At 43.4% G+C, this 27,490-nt stretch overlaps 1 protein-coding gene across 2 annotated transcripts in view; it reads right to left on the bottom strand.

Annotated features, from left to right (window-relative positions):
- The window catches only part of BACH2 (BTB domain and CNC homolog 2), a 324,594-nt gene extending 300,984 nt beyond the window's left edge, over positions 1-23,610 (bottom strand). For both annotated transcript variants that reach the window (XM_074368612.1, XM_074368613.1), the window contains exon 1: positions 23,087-23,610. The gene's annotated coding sequence lies outside the window, so the exon portion shown is untranslated. The remainder of the gene's footprint in view (positions 1-23,086) is intronic.
- Positions 23,611-27,490: the final 3,880 nt, after the last annotated feature.

The following is a 27,490-nucleotide window of genomic DNA, read 5'->3' as shown; positions in this document are numbered from 1 at the left end:
CCAGCCCTCTGCCGTTTTGATCTTTGCATCAGTGTCCCCCAGCAATTCAAGAACCCTCACCACCACCCACATCTCCTAGTGATGAGCAGAGTCTTCCAGAGCTCAGGCTCTGGAGCCTGGTGGCCTGGCTTTGAGTCCCAGGGCCACCACTTAATTACCCTCAAACCCCTCAACTCTAAAAGGGAGTTGATTAACATCTTCCAGAGAGAAGGTCATTGTGAGGATAGGATTAGTTAACAGATGTACAGAACTTGGCATAGTTCCTGGGCATTAAGTGCTCAATCAGTGTAGCTTCTGAGGGCTCCCAGCTAGACTGGTCCACCCAGTGTGTCTAAACACGTGTGCCCCTTCTCCTTTTGGTGTCATTCCTGTCCCTATTCAGCTTATGCTGGGCAGGAGACCCTTCCACCTCCTGGTTGCTCTATACAAACCCTACTCGTTGTCAAGGCTCAGGTCTAATTCCCATAGTGGGTCTTCTTTGATTACTCCAGCTGCACTCCATCCCTCCTGCCTTGAATTTCCATAATATCTCCTGGATGTCTCTAAATCAAATTGTCGAAATGACCAAGTGTGAGAGGCAGCCCCTACACTGGAGAGAACATTGGTTTCAAAGCCTAACTCTTTACTATGGGTTCCCCTAAGTGAGTGTTCAATGTCTCTGAACCTCAGCTTCTTTCTCTGAAAAAGTATTAATACTAACCTCATTTATAAGGTTTTTCTCAAAGACTGAATAAGATCTCATAAAGCTCCCATCACTTTGTCAAACATATTATTAAATGTTGGTTCCCTTCCAGTAAGACTGTAAACTTCCCAAGGGCAGCTCCCTTTTCTCCCAGCTCCAAGAACAGCACAACGCAAAAATTAAAAAGACAGGTAGGTGAATGGCAGACCAAATAAATTAACCTCTTGCAAGTCTACTGATTCTAGGTCAATATTCTGAAACGGGGTTTTCCATATCTGTTCTAAATAATTGGCAGTGCTTCCATCATAAAATGCATGTTAACATACTCAATCTGCCAGGTACATAAACTGATTATATTTTTGCTCTAATGAGGGATTATATTATCCATTTAACCTTTATCTCTTACACAATATTAAGATTTTTTTTTTTAGGACTCGTTTTTACAAAATCCAGAAAGTCCACGGCAAAAGAAGAAAAAGAAATTGCAGCACAAAATAATTTGAAAGGTTTTTCATAGCTGAAAAGGGAATTTTTAACCACAACCTTAGTCATAAACCTGCAACAGGCAAATCAGAAGCAGTGAAAGATAAAGTACCGAGGAGCAAATCCGGGTTGCAGTGGGACTCGGGTTCAGGCAGTGGGTTTACAGCACTCACAAGACATGCTCCCGGAAGTGGGTGCTGTACCTTTATCACGGCCGCCCCCACCTGACCACCTGTAGCAGCCTCAGAGGAAGCAGACAACCCCCGCACACTTTCCAGCTGCATCTCAGGCAGCCACAAAGTACGCACGCATCATCAGCCAACGTATAAAATTATATCAGAGGCATCAATGTGAAAAGGGGAAAATCTTCAACTCGTGATGAGTAACTTGTGTTATTTAGTTTCTGTCACCAAGACATGAAGCTAAACCAAGGGGAGACCCCTCTAAACACACCCACACGAGCCTGATAACTGGCTACCCGAGAGCATCATCTCACCATTAAATAATCGGAGCACTTTAAAGCCTAAAGAGGCAAATCTTCTGGTAGTAGGTGGGAGCCCACCTCGGAATGGGGGTTACTCTGGGGTCTGTGATTCTGCTCCCCCTGGTGTTCAATGATAAATGGAAATCCGTCACTGGGTTCAAAAGCAGGGAGGACTGTTCCTGCCTTAGCATCGGGTTAGACAAAGAAAAACACCCAGGGCCCTGGGACCCCTACATTGTCCTGCAAATGGATCTTAATGAATGCATTAATTCACATGTTTGGAGCAGTGTTCTCTGAGGGGACTGCTTCAGAAATTCACATTCTTTAAGTCAAGGGGAAGGAAAACAGGGAAAAAATGAGAGCAACTGTTTACAAGTCTTCTTTAAAACTTTGCTTTGTTCCACTTGAATAACTTTTAATCACCATTTTAAGCAGTTAAATTAAAATGCACCTGAACTGTACATCATGAGAGAACACACCTGCTCTTCAAATAGGACTTGAAAATAATTTGATTCTCCCATCATACTCTCATTTTATATTCAACTTGGAAGGCGAGATGAAAAATTGAATAAACTCAAATTTTGACCCACAGCGTATAATCCTAAAGAAATCACCAGTGGGCTTTAAAGGAAAATGTCACTTTTAAACATAGACCCATAATCCAAAATACACCCAGTATTTGGAGGCTGAAGTAATCGCCTTTTGCTGACATCACAATGGCAATGAGGGACTTTCTATAATGCAAGAGAAGTCCACCACAACACATGTACAAAACTTTTAGTCTATGAGAGTTATGTCCTAGGTTAATATCCTATTCTCCACTTGAAAGTAATTTTAAGTTACCATTAATAATAGCAACAACATTCTTTGTCCATTGAGGCCACGTTTCCATTTCTTATGTAACTTGCCCAGGGCCACCCTGAGTCAGAGCACAGAGAAACTGGAGGATTTCTTCCTCTGTCCAGTCTGCTTAAGTTCGACAACCTTGTCAACCTAAATATAAAACACACATCTTTAAATGATCATCATTAATGACAATAAGCTGCAAAGGTAAGACACCGAATCTTCTGTGTTGGCAAATCCTAGAACTACATTTCCTTCACACAGGGTGCCTCTGGATATAAATGTCTGCCTTAATAATTTTTTTCAAAAAACAAGTTAGGGAATTTGTAATTGCTTTCTATGTAAGAATGCAAATTCAACTGCCAGCCTCCCTAAACAAAAGAGAGAGGGATGCAGGAGAGTTCAAGGAAGTTTTGAGAACTGTAGCTTTCACTATAGATTGTGGGTTGTAACTTCCTACCGTTGACCCTTACCTCCAATTCCTTATCCCCCAATAAACTCACCCCCTCATTCCTCATCATACCCTAGGAAAATGGTGTCCTGGTAACAATCTCATCTTAATTATCTACTATTCACCTGCCAGAATGTCTCTTAGAGGAAAAAAAAAAAGTATCATGCAAGAGAAAACTTAGTGATACAAATTCAGCATTTCAATATCTTACCCCTTGCAAACTCTTTTGAGAGGTAAGAGTTTACTATTTCCTCTTCGTTCTTCCTTCCAAAAATGTTAAGGCAGAAAAATTCTGCCACCTTAGACCCTTTTGTAAAGGCTGTCTTGATACTTATTTAGAAACAGTATTTGAGGTATCAAAAGTTTATAGTTTTTACTTTTCTTCAAAAGAGTATCACAAAGCCGAATCTCAGCCTCATTTACATGATAATTCAGCAATTAAGCTGCTTTTGCAGCTCTACTCCTATATAAATGCCCAACAGAAACGCATGACGTGTTCACCCAAAGATTTGTACGGGAATGTTCAACAGCAGTGCTGCGATTCATAGTGGCCAGAAAACTGAACGCTACACAAATAGACCAACAGTGGTATGGTCACACGATGGAATACTATATAGCACCGAGAATTTAAAAATCGACCATTCTATGCAAAAATACAAATGGATTTCACAAACATATTATTGAACGAAAGAAGCCAGACACAAAATAGTACATGCCATTTGATTCCATTTATATAAAGTTCAAAAACAGGCAAAACAAATCTACGCTTTTAAAAGTCAGAGTAGTGACTACCATGGGTTGGGGAGGTACTAAAAGGGACCATCCGAGATTTCTGGTCATGTTGTGTCTTAATCTGGGAGTTGGTTATATCAGTGTTGACATCATGAAAATTCATCAGTATGATGATAGTATGTGACATGTGTACTTTTCTCAGTATATAATACAATTGAATTGAGAAGTCTAATAAAGTAAAATTAGCTTCTCTCAAGAAAGAGAGTTAGAGGTATGAAAATTAAGAATGGCTCGGCATAGTAAAACTGAGCTTAAGAGCGGAATTCAAATTCACAATTTTACCATTCATTATGCAATCTTGGCTTTTCCACCTTCTACTTATATAAAATGGAACCAACAGCAAAGATAAAGTGACGTAACAGTGTACTTTTAGCTAAAAAAAAAAGAGAGAGAGAGAAAAGACATGCAAATGTTTATCACGGTTGCCTGATATATTAATTGATACTGTACTTATCCAAGAATTCCTTCAGTTACAGGGCTGTATACAAATGTTAAGTATAAATGTAAACCAGTAATACAGTATTACCAATTTTGCCATATAAAGAATTTCCCAGTCTACCCCCTTGCTACATGGCCATGCCCTTTTCCCTCTGCCCATCGGAATTTTACGCACTCTTGAGTTCCTGGTCAAGGTGTTCCTCCTGTGGGACACCCCTCCTGGCCACGGTGACCTTTCTTTGCTTTTCCATTTAGTGCCTCTACCATCTGTTTGCCATAGGTCTTGGATCAGAGCATTGAACAGCTAGCTATTTGTCTCTCAGACCATGATTTAATCAATCATGTGCTCATATTCTGCCTCCCCAGTAGGCTGTATTTTTTCCTAAAGGCAGAGACCTGAGTGATATTTATTTTAATCCCCCTCGATGCTCTGTACATTGTAGATATTAAATAAATCCTTGCTACACCAGTGCTCTGAATGCTTTGTGTGTTCAGGAAAGCATGCATCTCTGAAAGTAGGGCAAAGGTGCAGACTGGGATTTCTTCGTTGAGTAAGGCGATTCTGTCGGTGGCATCTCATCCCTGAAACTCTCTGTTAAGCTCTGCCCTTCTTTTCTCTGAGAGCGCTTAATCATTCTACACTTTAGAGTCTAGACTTACAAACAGAATTACAACGTGAACCACATATGTAACTTAAAATTTTCTAGTAGCTACGTTAAAAAAAGATAAAAAGAAATAGGTAAAATCAATACTTTTACTTAACCTATTGTAAAATATTATCATTTCAGCATGTGACCACATAAAAATCATTAAAGAGATCTTGTGTCCTTTTTTGTATACTAAATCTTTGAGATCCAGTGTATATTTTACACTCACAGCACATCTCATTTTGGACTAGCCACACTTCAAGTGTTCAAAGCCACATGTAGCTAGTGGCTACTCTACTGAATAGCACAGAGTAGACTGGAATATGTGACTTCAAAGCATTCTGAAAAAACACTAAGGTCAGGTAAACTCAAAGGGATATGCAGTCCTAACCTTCCTAAACCTTGCTCTTAAAAAACTGAAGAATACACTTCAGATAATTGTATTTTTAACAGCTACTAATTTCATCATCAACCTTGTATCTACTCAGTATTTAAAATGGTGTTATAACCTAAAACTCAGTAAGGTTTATTGCTATAATTATTAAAAATAAGTTTATAAATTATAAAATATTTTGGACTGGGACCCTCTTATTCATTTTACATCCTTCCCAGAGCACTCAGCCCAGAGTTCTGCACACAGGAAGTGCTCAGTATACATACTCACGATGAATGAATAAATGAATGAGTGTATAAAACAAGCAAGCAAGCTGGTAGGAAAAGGTCTAGCCTTCCACCTCACAGCCAGTTACTAATATGATAGTGTGTGGTGACATTTGTTCACAATCATTTATGGATAAAGAAATCAAAACTAGAAGAATCACACTAAGATGGAATATAGATTTTGTTTAAGTCAGTCCTATAAAGGGAGGGGAAATCTTCCTAAATTAAAATTAAAGCAATTATAATGCAGAAAAGTTATTGCGATGTCTGCAGCACGTCACGTTTTGTAAGGCCATTTGTCATACATTCCCTCATCTTGATGACATACACACCAAATATTATCTAAGCCAATGATCAAAGAGTATAGTTTCTTTGTCTGAGAAGCCAAAAGACAATAGATCTGGAAATATGTGCTTAAACCAAATAACTCAGGTTACACGGACTTAAAGAACATCTTTTATTCGTGAGAAGTTTTCCCCATTCATTTTTGCCACACAGTGAAGTATCTTTATATCTGATTGTAAGTCATTTAAGAACTTCTTTAGTTTGGAATCTTATGACAATCGTGTCAAGTATTAGTTTTACTATGGACATCCAAAGAATAAATGACTAATTACATAAAGGGAAGAGGACGAAATGAATCATGGATTCCACCTGAACTTCACCAGTTAAAAGGATGACTAGCAAACTCTTTAAGGAAAAAAAAAAAAAAGAGATACGCTTAAGTTAGTCATGCCCTTTCGAAAGGAAAAAATAAAGCTATTTTACTTGCCTGATCTCAGATCTAGAATCTAAAAGATAAGGGGCCCTGTGTGGAGAATCACTATAATCCTCAGGTTCAAAGGTTTCCACAAGGCCAAAATACAGAATATGTACAAGTAAAAAAAAAGGGGGGGTAAACATAAAATCAACATATTAGATATTTTTATTACTTAAATGCCTCATTTGAGTATTCTTCACAGGTATTCAGAACCTTAATCCACTCAAGAAATTTTAAAGAAAAAATTTGAAGACAGCATAATTTAAAAATAAGAAGTCAGTCCTATGTATTAGAAAGAAAAGAATTATTACATTTTAATTGATATAAGCTGCCCTCCAATAGATAACAAAAATACACAAAAGTAAAAGCTCCGTACATGGGACAGCCAGGCCTGGGAACAGATGAGCAAGATCGCTGCGCTGCCCCTTCTAAATGGGACGGCTCACTGAACGTGGCTCTACAGATGTGAACTTTCTTGAAGAACCAAAGATCACACTGCACTTGTGGCTCACAATCTTGTACAGGAACTGGTACCAAGCAGGTGGGCAAATTCTGTACTTGAGCAGGTTGTTTTTTTTTTTTTAACCCAAAAGTAGGAATTTACATTCATCCCTATTAAATGTCATCTTGCTACTCTGGGCTTGACATTTTCTGCAGTAATTTTAAAATAACAGATCAAATCAGAAATATTTTCAGAAAATAACAACTCACAAAATCCATTTTAAAATTTCTTATCTAATATGTAACCTATATAAACATATGCAAAAAAACAAATACAATTTTAAAAATTATTTAGAAAGAATGTCCTTGGAACCACTATTTGGACTGTGAAATAAAACATCATGGAGACCTTGGAAGACCCCAAAGAGTCCCTTCCCCATCACATTCCCCTCCATCACCTCTGGAGGTAACTGTTATACTGATTTTTTTGGTGGTAAGCATTCCCTTAATTTTCTTTATAGTTTTAACTTCTATATATACACCCCTGAACAATATATTTAGTTTTGTGTGCCTTTGAACTTCACATAAATGGAATTCTGTATATATTTTGTGTCTTGCTTCTTTCATTCAACATTATATTTTTAAGATTCATCCATATGGATGCATGAGTTTTAATGTGTTTATCACATGCCAGTCACTCTCCTAAGGATGTCACCAATATCAATTCATTTAATCCTTCTAACAACCCTATCAGGTAGATGCAATGATTTTCCCCAGTGTAGAGGGAGGTTAAGAAACTTGCCCAAAGTCCCAAAATTAAGTGGCAGAACTGGCTTCTGCACCCAGGCAGAATCCTTTTTCTTAACCACAAAGCATGCAGCCTCTCCAAAGCCTCCTCTATGTGATGTTATTAATTCATTTTTCATTGTGGAATAACATCCCAGTGTATAAGTACAGAAAAGCGTGTTGATTCAGTACAGTGTTAATGAGTACTTGGGTCGTTTCCAAATTTTGCTCTTATAAACAATGTTTCTTTGAACATCCTGTCCCTGTTTCTTGAAGCATATGAGTAAAAATTGTTCCTAAATGTATATCTAGGAGTAAGATTGTTGGATTGTAAACTATTAACAGGTTGAACTTGGTTAGGTAATATATTGTTTTCCAATGCAATTGTATCAAGTTATACTCCTACCAACTACATACAAGAACTCCCATTTATCTGCGTCCTCATCAACACATGGATTGTCAGATTTTTAAAAGTCTGCCAATCCAGAGACTATGTATGGTATATTACTATGACTTCAACTTGCATGTGTTTGATTATTAAACTAGCCATTCAGATTTCTTTTGTGAAGTGCTTGTTTAAGAATGTACAGCATAATTTTTTCTATTGGGTTGCCTGCCTTTTTCTTATTGATTTATGTGTGCTTTGCATGTGCTGGTCCAGAACCATGTATGTCCCACAAAGACCATCAGCCATGTTGGGCTTGTCTTCTCACTCCTCGCGTTTTAATGAACAGAAGTTCTATTCATCTTTTTTTTTTTTTCAAACAGTAAAAACAAAGGATTCCTCACACATTTTAAGCTTTTTGTGCTTATATATAAGAATTTCCTAGGTCTGAACTTAGAATCCTTCATATCCCTCCATTAATTACATTTTAAGAAGGTCTAATTTGGGAATAGCCAAGAAAGGGACAGGCTACTGACAATGAATGATATGCAACAATAAAGCTGAGGAATCTGACATCCACAAAATCTCAAAGGGTATCAGCTAGGGAATTAAGGACCATTTGAGCAAATCTCACAATATTTTGAGGACATATACAGATCCAACTCCTCTTTTTAAGGCTTCCCTGTCCTCCAATCTTTGCTGATTCTCTTTTCTCCCAACTCCTGCCACACTTATCTTTACTATTCATCCTGGCCCTTGATCACTAACACCATGTACTACATTTCAAATGCTTCATGCTTAGATGTGTCATCTCCAAGATAAAGCATCAACTTCCCTACAGCCGGGGGCCATGCTTTAGACTGATACTATATTCCCCACACCATATCCCAGGCCTAACAGAGTTCCCTGTAGGGAGCAAGTCCTCAGTAAGTAATGACTAATCTGTGCAAGAAATAATTTTAGGACAAGTGAAAGAACTTCAGAGCCAACGTATATAACTCAGACCTTAGGAAGCTGTGCAAAATAAAAACATAAATTAGTTCGAGAGATATTTAATGAAGGTTCAGTGAGAAGAAATCACTGGTGAAAAATCTATCTGAAATGTGACTGGTTAAAGAAATTGTGATATATATGTGTACAATGAAATACTACTCAGCCATAAAAAGAATTAAATAATGTTCTTTGCAGCAGCATGGATGGACCTAGAGATTGTCATACTAAGTAAAGCAAACCAGAAAGAGAGACAAATATATGGTATCACATACCTGTGGAATCTTAAAAAATGACACAAGTGAACTTATTTACAAAATAGAAACAGACTCACAGACATAGAAAACAAACATATGGTTATCAATGTGGAAAGGGGGTGGGGGAGGGATTAATTAGGAGTTTAGGATTAGCAGGTATAAACTACTGTATGTAAAAAGATGAACAGCAAGGTCCTACAGTATATAGCACAAGGAACTATATTCAATACCTTGTAATAACCTATAATGAAAAAGAATATGAAAAGGAATACATATATATGTAACTGAATCACTAAGCTGTATACCAGAAACTAACACAACATTGTAAACTGACTATACTTCATTTTTAAAAAAATCTATCTGAAATGCTAGAGAGGGAACAAGTTATAGGGAGCTTTAAAGGCTCTGCCAAGGAGTCTGGACTTTTCCTGTGAGCAGCAAGAAGCCATCGGTGATTTATGTTGTTTGTTTTTCCTTTTTTAAATTTTTTTTTTTAATGAAGGCAATGGGGATTGAACCCAGGACCTCATGCATGCTATGCATATGCTCCACAACTGAGCTATTCCCTACCCTCCATAGGTGATTTCTAAGGGAGAGTCAACAAGTCCATTCACTCATTCATTCAGCAAATACATATTTAATGAGCAGCGCCTTAGTGCCAGACACTTTTCCAGGCTCTTGGACTTCCACAGTGACCAAAGGAGGCAAGGATCGCTGAGTCCTGGAGCTGATGTCATAGGGAGGGGGACAGATGGACAAGCAAGCAACACATACAGGAAGTCAGAGGGTGATAAGAGACAGAGAAAAGGAAGGAGAGGAGTCGGGTTGGGGCACCTGGGAAAGGGGATGGTCCCCGCACTCCACAGGGTCAGGGAAGGCCTCTCTGAGGGGGCGGGAGGGGCCCGAGGCCGCGGGGCTTAGACTGGGCATCCGCGGGGTCTCCTACCCGCTACCCGAGGCCGACCAGGCCGTGTGAGCACTTTAACAGCCAGAAGACAATTCAAAGGTCGCCATCGTCCTTCACACTCAGAGCTCTGAGCTCCTCCTCCTCCAATTCTCCTCGTCCACCCTACCCTGTCCAGAGGCATTTCTGACGCCACGGCAGGGTGGCAGGTGCATATTCTCCAACTTAACGTGGGTAATAGGGCCATCTCCACACCTTGTCTTCCTTAGTTGCTTTCCCTGAGCCCAGGCCTAGCTCCTCCCTGGCCGCTGACGCTGGGGCCTCCTGTGGGCTTTTTCCCAGTTCCTCAGAACCCAGCTTCCTTCCCAAGCTGCATTCTTAGACACAGGCAGGAAGCCAGTTCAGGCTCCCCTTCCAACTTCCTTCTCGCCTGAACGACCCCTCCCAGAAACCAGCCGCTGGCAGGGATGACAACACGAGCAAGAGACCGGGGTCAGGGAGGGGCCCCGTGTGGGTGCACATGTGTTCTCGCGGGTGTGCACACATGTACACAGAGGATGTGCATATGTGTGCACGGGCCTGGGTCTGTCCAAGAACAGTGTGAGACAGGGCGTGGGCACGCAGGCAGAAGCCAACAGAATCCACAAGAACAAATGAGAAGAGGTGAGCGTTCACACAGAGAAAGAAATGCAAAGACTTGCCAAAAGAGGGAAAGAAAAAGGGCCCAGAAAGGAAACTCTACTGGGCTGCAAGATGGTAAAAAGAGGAACAGGGAGGTATAAATATTAAAAACCCAAAATGCTGAGAAGATGGCGGGAAACAACAGCAACAAAAATATCCATCTAAAACACAGTGTGGACGAGGCAAGACTGACACACAATCTCAACTAATGAAATCCTCATTTTGCACTTTCCCCTCAAAGCATTTATTTCCCAGATCAAGGCTTACATCGCATGCGAGGCACAAAGGCCACTGGCTCTAGTAGCTAGGAAACCAATGATGGCACATTTCTAAAGATGAAGCATATAGAAAGAAAAAACTGTATAAACGTAAATGTTGATGCTGGTCTCATATTCCAGAAAGTCAGCTGCTTTCACTCTAGGATGCAAAAAGGAAAGGGTCTCAGGTAAGACCTTGGTGGTACAGAGCTAAGACAGTGATCTCTGATGGTCTGGCCATACTGCAGACAAAACAAACCAAAACTAAACAACAATACAAGAATATTCCCATTAATAGCCTGCAACATACAAACATACACCTAAACTGCCTGCGACACTTGGGGTCTCCAGGCAGCCTCTCAGCCATGGAAATGGGGCACTGCCTGTGATAACTTCCTGTGATAACTGCTCCTTCTCCACTCGGCCGTTTCCTCTGACTCGCATTTTCTGTTACCCTTCCTCTTGGAATCCTCTGACAATGACTCACAGGGCAATAGGCTAGTCAGCAGTACCACAGCTGTCCACAATAGACGCTGTGTAGGAGGTGAGCAGCTTGGTGGACCGTAGCCTGGACCAGTTTTTTCCTTTCTGTTTAGGGAGGATTTGCTTTTCAGCCACATTTCCCTCAAAACACAGCCTCGACAGGAGATGCTTACTGCACAGATTTCTAAACGATGAAATGATCTGAGTTTGGCAACTTGGTCATAACGAAACTAAAAACAGTAAGATGAAAAAACAATAGTGTGATCATCACACCTACAAAAAACAACTTTATACTTGGGTGAAATTAAGAGATCAGAAAAAAAAAAAGCTCAAACTAATATTTTCCAACCTTTCACTAACAGCTAGGGCTTAAAACCACATGTTTTGAAGGTCTTGCACTGTGTTATTATTAGAAGTCACAATTCTATTGATACTGATGAGTCATTTGTATCGGCGGAAACCAAGAACTTCCATCAACATCATGTTACACACAGTCACTGTGGCTTGGCTTTTTCTTTATTACTGGTCAAAGCTGCTTCAGAATGCTTATTGAAGCTAAGAAAAAAAGAGTGAACTCCTCAAAGGGGTGCAAAGCCTTCCTTTCCCCAGCTGATCTCACTTTAATCATCCTTCTCAAGACAGTTTAGGATGATCCGATCAATTTGTATCTACAAAAGGAAGTTTATTTATAAACCTTAAAAAAAAAAACATTTTCACTTTCTGATGAAAATAAGCAGAACTGAGCTCCAAAAACAAACAGTGAAACCATTTCTGAAAACACATGCTGGCTTTAAAATGACCTGAGGTTAGGTTTCTTTTTTTTTTTTTAACCTTAATAACATGCAACAGATATAAACAAAACCTGTCATTATTTAAGGACTTGAACTGCACAAAACAACGTGGGGCTGGCCGCCGGGCCCCCGCTCCCCTGCTGCCCTGGGAGCAGGGAGAAGTGGGTCAGGTCCAGGTTACACCAGGAAAGCCTCAGTTAAATGTTCAGGAAAGTTCCTTCAGGTGCTGAGGAGGAAATAGCAGTGTAGCCCATCCCTTACTCTTATCCTTTCTCTCTCCCCATAGGGTCCCAGAAAATTAAAATGGAGCAAAAATCGACCTTCCCATGGGCTTCCCCAGAAATGCTGTGATTCTTGGGCAGTCTCTGCAAAGGTAAAAATATGCCCAGTTTCTTACCTAGCAACCAAAGGCTGTGTTTGGTTGCTGGAGGGAGAAGGGAACCCGGCTGGGCAGTGACCACAGATCTGAAAATAGCCTTCCAGCAGCTAAGTGGCCGAGGTGCTCTCCAAGGCGCGCTGGGGCGGTGGGGCCAGCTGAGGGCTGTAACAGCTGCATGAGTCAGCACTGGCTTCTGGTAGGAAACTGCTGACATGCTAAATTACTCGCGCATACATAAGGTGCACACACCTACCCGGCAAAAACAAAAACAAGGTACATGCAAATTGGCAAACAGGAACCTCTCTACACTCGCAGTTCCTATTTTCCAAGGTGAAACCCCAAATAGACATAATCTATGCCACTGCTCAAAAAGCAGGGGTAACAACTAATAATAGTGAATAGTGGTAATAAACAACTCTCTCTCCGTGTGGTGATGTGTGGCGCAGCTGCATTCAAATCTCACGAGCCAGTTAATTTTAACCGGTTTTAATTTTAACTGGATTTAACTGCTTTTCCTCCCTTCTGAAAAAAAATCATAATAGTTGCCCTATCGACCACAAAAACTGGTAACAGACAAGCACAGTTCCTGTTTTTCAGAGGGGACTTACTTTCAAACCCACAATATCGAGATGCTTAACATAAGTGGAAATTTAAAATGTATCGTTTGATGTGGGAGACTTAAACTTGTACACTAATTCAGATCCCACAAACGTTATGGAGTAATCACATCTCAGGTTGGGTCCTACACTTTTTTCATCTCTCTTCTTTCATTTAATACCGGATCCAAAACTGTACAAGAAAACGGCTTGTCTGGAACTTAGAACACATTTTCCCACAGAAACAATGTCATGTCTGTGAGACAGTGTTCCAGGATCGTCCATGCAAGTTGTCTCAAATTTAAAACGTGAGAGAGAGGTTAAATGTGTAGTTTAAAAAGAGAAAACAACACTATAACAATACTTCCAAAGCCAATCAGAAACTAAAGCAAACATTCCTGATTGACTGTGTGAGGAAGCGTCTAATTAGAGGAAGATGAGAGGACAGTCTTCTAGATGAGACTTTTGGACTTGGTCTAGTTTCACTCTCGTTCTCTAATATGACTTAAATGGTTAATATCAGTTTAAAATGCATGGAGTTCTCTTACTGTGGCGTAACGTATCAAATTAGAAAAAATCTTTAACAGTTGTGAGTACTGATTCTTTTTTTCTACAAAAAATCGATCAAGATTTGGAAGAGAAAAAACGAAGGTCTACAAAAAGGGGATACCCAAGAGAAACAGAGTCAGGGAGAGAGGAAGGCAAGGAGGCAAAACTAAACAGACAGGGGAAAATTAGTAATTAGGGAGAGGTTCCCCACTAGACAGCGCACCCCAAGAAAAGGACGTCTCTCCTCACAGTGAGTCCAGCAGGACAGTTCCACTGACTGGCACTAGATGGCGCCATCAACTCAACATAGCATGGTTGCTGGAGTCTGCGCAGGGGAGGGGTAAAATGGAAGGCAGTTCAAACCCTTCACAACTGGGTATTCAGCCTGCAACACTTCTATCTAAAAAAAAGCATGGCTTCACTAATCAATCAGCCTCTCCAAATGTCCAGATGTCACCACTAACCGTACTAATAATAGCATGAGGCATGCCAATTTTGAAATCAATTCATCAACTCAATTTTTATCAATAAAACACTGGGATGGGGAGACCAATGAGTGTCACTGCTTTTTTTTTTTTCTTTTAAAATTCAACATTTAAGGATAATACAGCATTTCAGATTCACTGCCACTGACTCACTGACAAAAATTCCTAATTATAGACCAAGAGGTTTTCCCCTGAAGTTCTGTTTAAATGTCAAATAACACACCATCTTGCTACCCAGGTTTGTGTGATCAGATCGTGTCTGGCAAGAGGAAGGTGATGCTCGCTGACAAACGTAGTACCACATTAAAAATCATCTGCCCTTCATGTTTTTAACATCACAGGGGTTTGTATGCTCTAACCAGCTTGTCCATATTCCCTGTCTCCAGGCTTATATTTATAAACAGCCCTCTCTTCACTCAGAAATTTCCTCCCATCACCAGGTTACCAGTGTATGAAATTCTACTAGTCCCATCTCTAGGGTTTTACCTCTTTGGCTTTGTCTCCTATTAATAGGCCAATGCCTCAGAAAGAAGTAATGCACCATGTATGCTCCATTATTTATACCCTAGTAAAAACTGTTTTCATAAAATCCTTTTCTAGGATTGGTTTTGAAAGAGAAGGAGAGGGACTTGTTAAGGGCATTGGGTGGCCTAAAGGCAGCAAAGTACAGAGCGCAGAAGTCAGGACAGAAAGGGGACACTTGGGAGAACTGAGAACAAGCTTTGCCCAGCTTCTTTACAGCTGCAGCAAGGATCATCACCCCTGATGCTGATCTTTTCAAGGAGATACTTGAAAAGCAAGGGTTAACTCTAAGTATGCCTACATCTTCCTCTTGCTGAATGGGTAATAATATCTTCTATAGTTAATTTCATTTTTTTTTCACAGTTTGACTCTCCAGGGCTCATTCATTTGCATAATATGGAATCTTGAACCTATACGGATGTTCTACAAATCAATGCAAGTAATTCTCATACTAAATCAGCAGCTTTAATTTAAGCTCATCATTGTTTGCATAGAAATCTTTATGCACTCATCTGCTTGATTTTTTTAATCACTTAAAAGCTCCAACAGTGACACACCAAGCATCTCCCCATTTAGTCATCTCCAAAATTTGAAAAAAATACTGAAAAATAAGCACAGTACATTCATACACTTGATCATATCCCAAATTGAGCTTCAAGTGTACACTTAACGTTCCAGCAGCTCCAGCGATAATGTCACTTGACTAAAGACACAACTTGGACGTCCAGCCCATGGTAGAGCTGAGTCAGCATTCTAAATAGTGACCTGCAAACCTGGGGTGATCAGGATCACTGCCAAACCAACTGCCTGGCGGAGTCCTTTAAAACCATTCAAATCTCCTGTTGAGAGTTACAACATGCTAATCTGGCAAGACAATCTCTTCCTGAAATTGACTAGAATGAGAGCAAAGGTTACCTGCTTTTATCTGTTACTAGTAGCTAATATTTCTAATTAGGGGCTCTAACGGAATTGGTTCTGAATGAAATTCTTCCACCTCAGTAGAATCATCTACCTACTATAGGAACAGTTTCCTTCACCTTTTCCTACCTCATTAAAAAAAAAAAAAAAGCTAAAAACAAATTCTTCACATAACAAGAGGGTAGAAACAGGAGTTACAGGAAAACCCTGGGAACAGAGTCATGGGATTCACATTTTATGTCTAGTTCTTCCTTTGTCTTTACGTGTCATCACTTCCACACTCTGATCCCCAAGTGGATGCTTAGAACTGAGGAATGCAATTATTAGAAAGTGAGTCATGTGAAAGACAAGTGACAGATTCACTCAGGTTCACTGAGAAATTATTTTTCAATTCTATCTTTCAGAGAGATGTTAATAAAATATCCAATATTTCAGAGTGAGATGGCTTGTATTTCCACTTCTGAAACCTGCCAGAGAGTGAAAAGGAAAACTGGGTATGGAACAGCTTAGTGGTTAAGAAAACAAGTTGTAGCATCAAAAACCGAGTTTCCAACCCCAGCTCTCCCACTCATTAGCTGGGTGACATCTGTGCCTCTGCTTCTAATGATCACACCTGCTTGTGGGTTGATACACGGATTAAATGAGTTAATATGAGTAACACACATGAGGCTCCCAACACAGGTTAGATATCATCAGAGAAAAAGAAAATAGAGGAGTTTTAGCATATAGTAAAGTCAATTTATTTTAAGTAGACATTGTTTACACTTCTAAATTGTGCTAAGAATGGTCTAAATAATCATTCTCAGTATACAGAGGCTGTACAACTTCCTGCTCTGGGATAGGCAGGGGCTTCTGACAAGCTAGACTCAGATTTGCACTAAAGACCCTCGCCCGGGTCCCACACATATCAGCCAACTGGGAGGGCATGTCTGTGTAGCTTTTAATAGTTTAAATATGGTCAAAATGACCCAACACATGTTCAAAATAAGAATGCTAACTTGCATATTTTCCAAGGATGGAAATGAACAGTATTCTTAGCAAGTAACAATTCTGTCTTCATCAGGTTCTAAAGACACAGGTAAATAAATCAATTCTGGACTCTGTATACAGGAACCATTATTTGCCAAAATGGCCCCAAGAGTTATATCATGGTTTATGCAATACTCCAAAGGGCTACAGGGGGTAGTGAATTAATAGACTGGGGAGAATAGGGGGAAAGAGCCAGCCCCAACTTTCAGACAGGCCCTGATGTCAGCTCACTTCACAGTTCCTTGGGGAGGGCTGCTCCAACCTCACAACCAGGTCAAATTTCCCCGTTACATCGTTTGGTGCATGCAATATCGTTCCTTCACAGAACCTGCATGCAGTAAGTCATTGTGGCGGCCTGATAAACGTCCCCCCTCCCACTAGATGGTGTGCTTGATGAGGACAGCACCAGGACTGGGCTTCCTCCCCACTAGCACCACCATCACTGAGCACCACGCCTCCATGCGAGTGATACTCAGCATATGTTTGTTTGGTGGACGAACGAAGCATCCTTTAAAGGATGGCATTTCTGGACACTTGGCCCCTTTTGTGGCATCCATGAGCTCCCATTGCTTAGGCAAATACAGGACGGGAAGAAAATTAAAGCTGCCAATGATCTGTGGATACTGGGAGACTAAGCAGACTTGTTGAGCAGCACCTTCACTTTGTTTCCTGAATTGTAAGAATGGGAATAATCATGCTGCTGGGCTCCCCCAGCTTTAAACTCCGAAGTGAAATTCTCAGCTTTCTTTGGGTTAGACACACAGATAGTCCCGAGGAAAACTCCGGAAGCATCTGCAGAAAGTGGCTGCAAAAAGTGGTGAGGGAGACAGAAAAGGATGATGCAAGACTAGAATTGACAATGGACTTGGAAACTCAAAAAGATCTCCTCTGCAATTAACCTGGAGTCTGTCCACATGCTGGCTGCAGACTTGGGGACAAATGGTGACAATCACAAGAAGTATGGGAGGACTGGCAAGTGGAGGATTTAAATGCTTGGGAAAGGAGAATATGAAAGCTGACAGAAGCATGAGAGCTGGGAACCTGGTGGCTGCTCTCAGGGGCATCAGCACTGTGTCCTATGGCCATCAGGAGAGGAACAAAAAGGTCAGGGAGGAAAATGACACAGCTCTCAGCACCAAAAGCCAATTTATTATCAGGCTGAGGAACAAAAGAGAAGTTAACCAGGGGAATATGCTGGAGAAGTGGTGATTATGAGGTCACTGGGGAAGACTGAGAGACATTTTGGCTGTAATTCCAATGACTAGGGTGAAAAGTACGTGAAATGCTTTCAGATTGCGGAGATTTATTACTTTGGAAAAAAACAGCTCAAGGAAAAACAAAGGCAAAGTTCCTGCCTAATTTTTGAAGTAGTGCCACTAGTAGGACAAGGTTCAATTTCCGTAGTCTTCAGAAAAGAAATGGTCCTTGAAAAGGACACTGGTGATTCTGAGAACACTTCCAGCTTTCGGGAAGCTGATGGTAAGAGTAAGTTTCAGTTTTATGAAGACTGACATTTGAAATTAACCAGCCCCCCCCCCAAAAAAGAGGGGGAGAGAGAGAAAGGAGAAAAAGGAAAAGGAAAACCCTTGAATTGACAAAGAAAGAACTACTTTTCTATTAAATATTGTCCCAGACCAAAAAAAAAAGATGAATAATATTCTGGTCAATTTGAGTTTACAAAATGTTTAATTCAAGCAGGTTTTGGTTTGGACTTGAACAATTTGTAAATATTTATATAAAGTTTTTAAATGGGACAGGAATGGGTCATACACTGCCACCGACAACACAGGAGCGATTTTCTGTCATTCCCAAGGCCTTGGTGCTCCCTTCCCTAACACGGCTTCAGCTCTGCCAAAAGCTTATCTTCTCTTCCAGAGTGATGCCAATTTTTGCAACCAGCCCTGACTTCTAAACTGCTAGTGCCTCTGATAGGGTCATATGTCACTGGAGCCTCCTCAACATCCAGACAGGGAAGGAGGAGACAGGGAGGCAGAGGAAGGGTTTGCTGTCTGAATCACAGATTTTGACAAATATATTGCATTTTGCATTGTTCTCTGTTCCTTGTCTGTGAGGGTAGGGACTGGGTTCTTCTATGCTATGACCCCTACCCCAGTCATTGACTCAAGGCTGGATTGTGTATGTAGGATGGGGAAATAACCTTTAGACTGTCAGGAAAACACATATTGCATTCTGATTAAATTCTTTCTCACATAAAATGAGAACCTTCCTCTTCTGTAGAATGGGCACAATGCCTGCTTCATAGGGTTGCCTTGGGGAGTCAATGGGATTATGTGCAGGGAAAGCAGTTAGCACTGTCTCTGGCACATGGTGAACATACAATAAATCACAGCTATTATTTTAGTGGGCTTTCTCAAATGTCAAATTCCATGGAGGTCCTTAGGCATTAAATAGCTATGTTACCCTATCTGGTCAATAACAACTAAATAGAGGGCAGGTGGCCCAAAAGCAATGGATTATTTACCTGCAGAGGATTACACTGTGGCTTTGGTATTAATCATTTAGGCTTTTCATGTTGCATTCTCTGTTAAAAAAAAAAAAAAAAGCTATCAATCCCGTGTTAATTTTCTCTGATTTAGAGGGATTTTTTTCTTGTATGTTTCAAGTTTCCTGATTACTGTTAACCATTCACTTGGTGGGGACTCACAAAATGTCTGCTATGTGCCAAGCCTTTAGAAAAATAGCCAAATACAGAAATATTAAATAATAAGATGTTCTAGCCCCCTAAGGAGTGGGAGACAGCCTGCAGACCAGCTCTAGCACTTATCATGCTCCCACCCAGCATTTAAAAAAAATGTTTGGGCTAATATTTAAAAACTAGAGGATTCCACATAAAATTCCTGACATCCAGCTTCCCTTGAAAAAATCAGATGATGTGGCGGCACAAAGCAGGTACTCCCACCCCTTCCTGCCTGGCAACTGTCGATGACAAGTTGCTGAGACACAGTAGTGATTGCCTGGCTCTCCACTCTATGCCTCCTCCTCGCAGGGACCAGTGAGAAATGGAAATGAAGGACCCCATGGTCAATAATTATTAAGGATTTCAAGAAGACAACAGCAGAAGACAAAACCACGTGTGAGGGCCTTCTGAGCGGGGGAGGGGGCCCTGCGCAACAGCATAGGTCACATGGCCACCAAACTGGTCCTGCTCCTCAATCCTTCAGCCAAACAGGAAGGGTATTTATCTGAATACTCTGTCATTCATCAGCAATCAAGCCAGCATTTGTAAGAAGCCACTGTACTCCCTGAAATCTGAGGTATACAGAAAGCAGAGCAGTGGAACCCAGCACCGCCTAGCCAGAGGGCCACTTGGACCTCTCTTCTCCCTTGTTAAGGCTGGATGTATAGCACAGACACTAAGCACGGGTTAATCCAAGTAAAATTAAACTGCTCCCAACAACACAGATTGGTCTGAGCCCTTTTGTTGGCATCACAGGAGCCCTGATCACAAATTCTGAGGAACAGCTCACAAGCACTAATGAATAAGTCCCCGTTGGCTGTGGAGACAGTGGGCTCAGAAGTGAAGGGTTGGCCTGGGAGAGATTTGAACGTGAACCTGACCATCTGGCTCTCTGCAACTCACTTTGATCACAAAATGAATTGCAACAAATTGAAGAGCACATGGCTAGAGTTAATTGTCTCATCTGTAATCTGAACCTACTTTTAGGCAGTTATTATTACCCTCTATCAGGTGGAAACGTTTCCCACCATCACTGCAAAGCACATTTTCCTGATGAACTGTAATGGATCATTAAATTCCATATCTGAATAACAATACTTTGCACTTCTGCAGTGCCTTTCATCCAGGGACTTCAAGGTAGTTTGCAAATAATTAAGCGCCTCACACAGCAGCCAGAGGTGAGTAACTGGAAGGGACTTGCCTGAAGACACTGAGTCAAAAGCATAATTCAAGAGAAAATAAATAAATAAATAAATGGCTTCCTTCCAGGCACTAGTAAAACTGAAAAGTGCCGGGGGCAGGGAGGGGGTCCCCGATTCCTTCCCTCCTTTTCTGCCTTACCCCTTCTCCTCTATGGCAGATCCTCACATTCAGCATACAAAGAACTGACAAGTAACTAACAGGCGTGCATTTAATTTAGCTATGGGCTCAGACACACATATATAGGAGGAGAATGTTCTCCCATATAATCCTGGCATATACGATATGAACTGACATTTCAATCCACCTGCAGAACTGACAGATACCAGAAGAATTAACACTTTTATAATTACCAAATGGCAAACCGTAAAGCCTTCCAAAATCCTAAAGGAAAATATTCCTCGGCACAAATAAAGTATGTTCTAACAAAAGTATTTCATTCCGTGGTTGTGTTTTCTATTTCTGGTAACGCCATTTGAATGATATTCAAGTTTCAGGAACAAATAGGATGGAAGTGGGCAATCAATGCATCTTTTAAAGCAGAACACTAGAAAGGAAAAACATTTCAGCCAAAGTTTTGTGGTGAAATTATAAACTCCTGAAAAACTGAAATTATACTGGAAATGTTGACAGACCTTTCACGGGAGCAGTCTGAATGCAACACTGTTGTTTAACAATCTCTCTTCCAGAGTAAAAGACTAATTCTAACAAGATGTCATTTTGACTTACATTCATCATTACCTGTAAGAATGAAAAATGCCATTTACTCGAGAGCTGCGAGCTGCCGGAGCACCAGGGTGGGGCAATCTCACATTTTAAGCAAGACGCCACTGCCTTACCAAAATAGCCTCTCCACCGAAGGAGTGGCAGCCTTTCCCGCACAGCTTCCTTCACGTCAGCCAGAGCCTTCGCAGCTCGACATGCCTTTCCTACATGTTACATTTTAATGATCTGAGAAAACCGTTATCAGAGTTAACATCTCTAATTTTACTCTAAACAGACAAAAGCAAAATATCTCATTAGGCATCATCTCCGTCAAGGTTCCCACTAGGAAGGAAAGGATTTTTATCTGAAGTAATTACCCTTTTTAGTTAAATACACGCAACAGATGAAATTTACACAGAGAGACTGCAGCACTAGACAGCGAAGATGAAAACCGAGGAACGCCGCGTCTCGACACCCGCCAGGCCGCCCGGAGTCTGCAGCTCAGTCGGGGGTGGGGCGCCCTCCTCTCTTGTTTCCCAGGGGCCACGGGTCTTGGCGACGGCGGTGACCCGACAGGCAAATTGCGAGGCGCCAGAACAAAACCATTGGACAGCGGCTGCGCCGGAACTTCCCCCAAGTTACCAAACTCGCCTACACGCGAGAGGGTGCTGGGGATACCCCGCGCACTCACGACCCCCGAAGCTAAAGGTGCGCGGCGCCTTTCACACACATACACAAGGCCCTGCCCGCTTCCTCCCACGGTCCAAGTTCCTGCAAATCCTCGGCCAGACCGAGGTCGCCGAGATGCTCACTCGAGTCCCCTCTCGCGGGCAGCTGGGGTAGTCCATGAGCGCCGCCCGCCTCCCTCTCCACCGGTGCTCGGCTCCTGAGCACCCACCCGTGAGAGAACTGAGAGACCTCACATGACGCCTCGGCGAGGGGAGATGGAGAGGTGTCCCCTGAATAAACTCTCCTAGGTGGTTTCTGGGGTTTGAAGACTGAAGTGTGGGCAGGGAGAAAAGGGTGTGTGTTATATGTGTTCGCACTTTGATTTCATGAGGAATCTTGTGCAAGGTTTCCCTCTCTGAAGGCACGAGCCCTTCAGCTCGAGCTCCCCGGGATGCATTCCAATAACCGGGTCATTGGCTAGTAGGGATTCCACCCAGTGCGAAGCCGAGGTCTACACCGCAAGCCCCCAGCCTGCCTCTTCTCGGGACTCTAAACTTGGGCTTTGATGCCCTGCCAGTTGCGGTGGCCCCAGCTATCCGACTGACAGCTGAGCGCAAAGCCTGGCGGAGTAGCCCCGGGCGCGGACGCCGCGGGCAGGGAGGAGGCCGCCCGGCCTGGCACCGCGATCGCGGGCTGGGGGCCGGGGCGCCCGGGCCTCGCGGGGCCGTGGGTCTGACAGCTGCTTCGGCTCGCGGGGACGCGCGCCTCCCTCCAGCCCGCCCTCCCCTGCCTGACTTATTACCCTCTGCTCCTCCTCCCCCTGCTGTTCCAAAACACCCGTCGACGCGAGCAAAATACAATGCCGCCTCGCCCGCCGTAAACAGCCAGGCGAGAGAGCGCACAGTCCCCGCGGCGCGTCCGCCGGCTCGGCTCCCACCCCCTTCCCGTTCCTAGAAAATGCCATAAAAGCGGGCAGGGCGCTCGGCGGGCGGCTGCGCGCCGGCGACCGCGGCTGCCTTCCCGCGCCGCTTCCCCACGCCTCTTCGTCTGCCCCGCGCGTTCGCTCCCCTCAGCCAACTTGCCCCGCCGCCGGGGCCGGGGCCCCGCGGCCGGGGACTCACCTCGCCAGAGAACTTTGCGTCCGTTTGTGCCTCCTCTTCTCCGCGTCCTCCCAGCCCGCAGCCCCCTCCCGGCGGTCGGCGGATAGGGGGTCACCGAAAGCTCGCGGAGGGGACGCTCATCACATGGCAGCTCATTCCCAGCCCCCGAGTATGCCGGGAAGGGGGAGGGGAAGGGTTGAGGGGAGGCCGGGGAGAAAGCGAGAGCCCAGCGGCAGTAGGAGTGGGCAGGCGGGGTGGCGAGGCCGGCGGCGGGCGCTCGCGTTTGCGCTGCTGCGACCGCAGCCCTGGCGTGCACGGTCGCTGCTGCTGCTGCTGCTGCTGAGGCGGCGGCTGCTCGGCGCTGTTTGCTCCGCGCCGCGCGGCTCGCGCTCTCCCCGGAACGCCCACACTCTCAATCGCTACATTGTTGACATTCGGGGCTGACGTCACCGCTCCCCATTCACAATAACTTTACGGGAGCCGGGCAGCGCACCTCCCCGGCCGCTGGGGCGCCGTACGCCCGGCGACTAGCGTAAGCCGTTCCGCGAATGGCGCTCCGGGGGCTGGGGCGGGGGACAGGGGGCGGGCGCGCGCTCGACCGGCTAGCGGGAGGGGGCGCGCCTCACGCCGCCGCCGCTCTCCCCGCTTTGTGCGGCCGCGCGGCGAGGAGAGCTCCCGGCCCCGCTGGCCGCCTGGCTCGGTCCGGCCTTACCCGGGACTCGCAGGGGCTTTGAAGGGCCAGGGCTGGAGGCTAGTGGGATAAGGGGAGGTGAGTGGTGAACGCTGGTGTGGCACGTGGGGAGGTGGGCAGAGCCCAGCGCACTACACCCAGGAAGGGGAGCCAGACCTGGAGACCTGGGATTCCGGGATTGTCTAGCGTTTCCCAGAAGGGGCAGAAAAAGATGCACGGACCCTTCAAAGCTGACCGGTCCCCCTCTTGGGAGGGGGTGGGGCGAGGAAGAGTAGCTTCTGACCCGACAGTGATGTTGACGATGTTGACGATGTTGACGGTTGAATGCTTTCCAGGAGGGCCTCAGCCTGTCCCACCGAGGGACGCTGTAAGTCCCTACGCCAGGCTTTTATAAGGGGCGCAGGCAGTTGCGAAGCTCAATGAAAAGCCTACCTTCCAGCTGCAGCCCCAGCTCCTACTGGGTTCCAACTTGTCCCCTGCCTCTCACTGGGGAGGCTGCCAGGGTGTTGCTGCTGCACTTTTAGGCCATCCTGTGGCTGCCCCGTCAGAAGAAAGCTTGATGGTCGTTAGGGTTTTACAGAAAGTAATTAGGACTTAGAACGAACGAACATTTGCAATAAAAGGTGGTTGTGTTATTGTAGTGCTGGTGCCTGCAACTTTACGCCTGCCAAGGCCAAGAAATTCTGCCACGTTTCCCTGAACACCTATAACTTGGCCCCCTTGTGTACAGGCAGTATTCTATATTATTACGTGTGGTGCTGATTTTTAATGAATATTATAAAACTTTGGCTCGCTCTACTGAGAGTAGGATCATAAATCCCCCCTGTAAAATGGGCACTGGCATATGCTGAGGAAGCAGTGAAGCGTTGCCCTGGGATTCTTGTGCTATCAGCCAAAGTGTTGCTCTGAACCACCTTCGTTTGAGGGCAGAGTTTTAAAAGGCCCCATTTTGAATGTCTGGGTGGAAAACTAACTAAGCGATGGCGGAAAGGAAGCAGAAGGGGCCAAGGTAATTTTTCTAACATCATTGCAGAGCTTTGTCATGTAGGTTGAGACCCATATTGGGAGTTTTCCTCTGCTAGCCTCTCCAGTATTCAGCCGAAGAGCAGTTCTCACAGAAGTCCTCAGTTTTCTAGACTTTGGGTCTGGTGCCCCTTTTGACAAAACATCCTGCTTTTGAGGTCCCTGCCTGGGGCCTGCCTTGTCATCACCACAAGGACAGAGAATATTGATGATCCCTGATCTGCCTTGGTGGGGCCATGCAGGGGCCATCCTTGTGAACAGGGATGTTTCTGCATTCCTCATTCTTGTAAGCATGTTAGTGTCAATGCGATAACTGTATGCATTTTAACAGCATCAAGAAATGTTTTGCTCACAAGAGCCAGGCTTGAGAAGATCCCTATTAGAGTTGAGGAAATTCATTTCCTTTTAAGCAGGACATGGCCACCCTGCTGTGAATGAAGTTGAGAACATCAGCGTGGGGTGTGGGGGAGTAGGAGGGGGGACACAGCTATAAGCTGATCTTGCCACCTTGCTTCTGGTCCCAGATGTATACAACGAAGGTTATTAGGTCATTTTAATTAGTCTACCTGCCAAAGACTCAGACTGGAGTTTTCTTAGTTTGAAATTCTCAAGGATGAGATTGGGACAGCAATGAGAAATGAAAAAAAAAAAAAAAAAAAAGAATGAAACTATGATAGGTTGTATTTTTCAGTCATTCAAGGAGATTGAATTAGAACTAGTTGACCTGTAAGATCACATCCAATACTGCAATTGTGTGCCTCTTTTGCTGTCAAGAAGACAAAATCTCTGCCTTTGAGGAGCTGGAAGTCTAGTAGGGAGTTAGTTATTTCATTTGAAAAGTTAGAATTGGGTAATTTGAATTAAAGCCTGTAAAGCATATTCAGAATCATATGAAAGTTGGATGATAATTCAAGAACTGGGCATTCTTGTACCAGAACTACTGCAGACGTTAGGCTGTGGACAGCCTTAGCACCCTTGCTGTGGATGTTTGCTGGCCATTCCCTGGGTTTGCAGTGCTGCCCTGGGCATCTCAGGTATTTACAACGTGAAACACATGCAGGTCCTTCCCTCTGTATAATTGTGGCAGTAACTTGAGTAGAGGTCAATTTCTTTCCTGTGCCTGCAACATTCAACCTTTTCTGATATACTTTTTTTCTACATAATTAGATGTGTGTGCTGATCCAGAATATGGGTTTCATCTGTGCTACATTTCCAAGCAGTTTATGATTTCCAGGGACAATGATTTGTACCATAGCACTGAAGTCAGTAAACTTTATTCCTATAAATAGCCTTGATTTTAATAAAATAAAATAAAATAGGTAAGATTAAAATATGCAGGAAACAAAAGGATGAGCAAAGGAAGATAGAAAAAAGAAGTAAGCATTTCTTAAGTCTTTGATTTTCTTGCTCTCGAGCACCCTCTTAGAGGATCGATGATGTTGAAAAGATGTAACAGTTCTTATTAGGCTGAACAGTTGGCAGAATTTTAAATGTGGTACCTTGAACATGACATAGCGGGACAAAGTTAACATCTGACGAAAGAGAACGGAGTGAGATGTTTAGAGGGAGAGTACCACAGCCCGGGGGAAGCCAACGTCCTGAAGGAAGTTCTGTTAAGAAGAAACTGAGTTCTACTCATTGGGCCAATTCCTTAGAATTATGACTAAGGTTTATTATTTCAAAACCAGATGTTTTGAAGTGCGTCTAAACCATGAAACCTCAGGTCAATACTACACAGGTGACACCTGGGAGAACTGATGAAATTTGAATAGCTTTGAGCAGTGTTTTATTCAAAAACTGTTGAGCCACCTATGTGTGGCAGGCACTGGTCTACAAGCCAGCTTGTAGAGTTCTCATTCTAGTGATGAGACTGGGATGGGGGAAGGGGACAGACCATAAACCTACCATACATTTATAATCAAGTTGTATGTTATAATATCTGGAAGTGAGGAGTGTTATGAAAGCATATAAAGTAGGCAAAGGAGTTCAGGAGTGATAGGGTTGGGGCCATTCTAAGGCATGGTGATTGGATCTGGGAAGATGTCCCTAATGAGGAGACATTAGCAGAGAATGAATGAAGTGAGAGGGTGAGCTCTGCGGCTATCTAGGGGGGAAGCTTTTCAGATATGGAGAAGGGCAAGTGCAAAGGTCCTGAGGTAGAGTGGACTTGGCATGCTCCAGGGACAGCAAAGAGGCCATGGTGCCTCATGCTGAAGAGCGGGGAGGAGAGTAGCAGGAGATGATGCCAGCGGGATAGCCAGTAGGCTTCTAGTTTAGGTGAAATTTACAGGGCTTTCTGCAGAGAAAGGACATGACCTGGACTTGATTCCCAAAAGATCATTCTGTTTGCTAAGTGGAGGAGAGGGCAAGAGTGGGAGCACAGAGACTGATTAGACGGCTATTGAGATAGGCTAAGAGGGAGGTGATGGTAATTTGGACAGCGATGATAGCTATACGTGGAATCTAAATGGCCTAAATAGCTGATTAACTGAGATTCCATTTTGTGAAATGGGAGAGGCTACAGGAGGAGCAGGAATGGGGGGAAAATTCAAGTGTTTGCATTTGGATAAAGTGATCTTTAGATGCCTGTCAACATCTAAGTGGAAAAGTTGATTAGACAATTAAACATGAAACTTTAAACTTCAGGAGAGAGTTTCAGACTAGAGACAAATCCGTGTGTCACACACATAGAGAATCTAGGAACTTGGCGG

The sequence above is a fragment of the Camelus bactrianus genome, chromosome 8 (genome assembly GCF_048773025.1).
Source record: "Camelus bactrianus isolate YW-2024 breed Bactrian camel chromosome 8, ASM4877302v1, whole genome shotgun sequence".
NCBI classification, from domain to species: domain Eukaryota; kingdom Metazoa; phylum Chordata; class Mammalia; order Artiodactyla; family Camelidae; genus Camelus; species Camelus bactrianus.
This window is presented reverse-complemented; position numbering and strand designations above follow the sequence as displayed.